The sequence below is a fragment of the Apium graveolens genome, chromosome 3 (genome assembly GCF_009905375.1).
Source record: "Apium graveolens cultivar Ventura chromosome 3, ASM990537v1, whole genome shotgun sequence".
NCBI classification, from domain to species: Eukaryota; Viridiplantae; Streptophyta; class Magnoliopsida; order Apiales; family Apiaceae; genus Apium; species Apium graveolens.
The window spans coordinates 190,559,168-190,561,225 of record NC_133649.1 but is presented as its reverse complement, the minus strand read 5'-3'; positions in this window follow the sequence as shown (position 1 = coordinate 190,561,225).

Genomic DNA, 2,058 nt, shown 5'->3' with positions numbered 1-2,058 from the left:
ATTCGCTAATAAAAATCAATTACTTTTCTGGAATATTTTATGTTTCGACGGATAACAGTTTATCCTTATCCGTCGAATTGTCTTAATCCCAGCCGTTAATTCCCTGTACATTATCTATCGAGTATACTTACAGTTTGTAAGCATTACACGATGGATAATGGGTGGAATATTTACAGTTTATTTTTTAAACGGCTATTTTAAGCAATTTCTATTGGTTAATTTATTTTACTTTATTATTTTTATCAGTTATTTTTGAGATAGTATAAAAGATTATTTCATTGCAATTGTTCTCTTTTATCATTCTCAAATTCAACTGCTCTAATTTCATTCTCTCTCAAGCACTTACTCTCCTTCTCTTCAAGCTTTTATTCTCTAAACAATGGCACCTGTTATAAAGATTATGTCACAAACTGGGTACATTTATGAGAAGAACAATTTCACTGCATTAGTTAACAAGGGTATTCAGCAATCGGATGACTATCACAAGATGATGGACTTTGTGAAGAATTGCAAGCTCAATTATGCCATGCTGGAATCACCCACAATCTTCTGTGAAGTTGTTGAAGAGATGTGGACCACTGCTACCTACAACTCTACTGACAAGACCGTCACTCTAACCATCAAAGGTAAAGAATTCTATATCAATAGTGATGTGATAAAAGCATGTTTCAAAATTCTTGATAACAATGTAACTTCACCACACAATGACACTGATATCATAAATATTCTTAATTCCATGCACTATACACTTCCTACTTCTAAACTGAGTGATATTAAGATAATGGGTCTTAGGAAAGAGTGGAGTTTCTTGTGTGATGTAGTTACAAAGGTTTTCTCAGGAAAGATCAGTAATTTTGATTCAGTGAATATTTCCATGCTCAACATGCTATATATGCTAGTTACAGATAAATTTTATAATTTCAGTGACCTTGTCTTGTTTGAGTTAGGCTTTAAATTAGGTGAGTTAGCTAAAAGAGGTAAGAATGTGTATTATGCTAGATTTCTTATGTTATTGGCTAACCACCTCTGTGAAGAGATTGTGCTTGAGAACCCTAACAACAAACTGGATTGTTGGGTTCAAGAGAGAAGGCTCATTACAGATTTAAATAGGGCCAATCATCACAAGGATGTGCCAATGTTCTACTTTCCTGTAATGCAGGCACCTCAGGTAAGTGAGGTAAGTTTACTCATCCCAACAACTATTCCAACCTCCATAATTTCTTTGAGTTCAGGAGTAGCTATGACAACTGTGCCAATGACCAAACAGTTTCCTACCAAAGCTACCAAACCTACTACTATTTCCAAATCCAAATCAAAGAAAACCCCTTCTGGTATCTCTCAAAAGATGCCAGTTGAAAAATCCACCAAAGCCAAAGAGGGGAGTGTGAAGGAGGGTAAGTTAGGTGAGGGAAGGGGTGAACATCAAAGAAACCCCAAGAATAAGGTTGGAGAGTTGAGTGAGTCCCATCCCAGCCACACTGCATTTTCTTAACAAACTGCAGTGCTTAAAAAGGATAAAAGCTCACTTCTAGCTGCATCCTCCCAAAAGGATGTAGTTATTGAACAAAGCTCTCAACCAAGAGCACAGGCCAAGAGGGTTAGGGACACAAGCTCACCCCAAACTTATACAAGAAAAAAGAAATCTAAAACCTCCGGGGATGCACGAGATACACACACAGTGCAAACTGGTGCTAAAGACACAGTCACTGCACCTTCTCAAGTTTAGTTTGATGTGGCTCCAATAAATATGGAGTCACAGCCAAAATATCTAGTTATAGAAGCACCTCAAACACCATACTCACCAACAAATTCTCTAGATGTGGATATGATAAACACATCAATTCTGATTCCCCTTCTTTAACTCTGTTGGGGAAGCCAAAATTCAGTGCAAGTGAGCATCATATTTTAGATGATTTGTTGGCTCACTTGCCAATTCTTTCAGAAACTGTTGTGTCATCTGTGCCTGAAATTTCTTCAATCAGCACAGAGTCAACAATAGTTTCTCTTCCCATCTCATTCATTTCTACTCTCTTGACGGATATTTCTCATCCGTCGAGT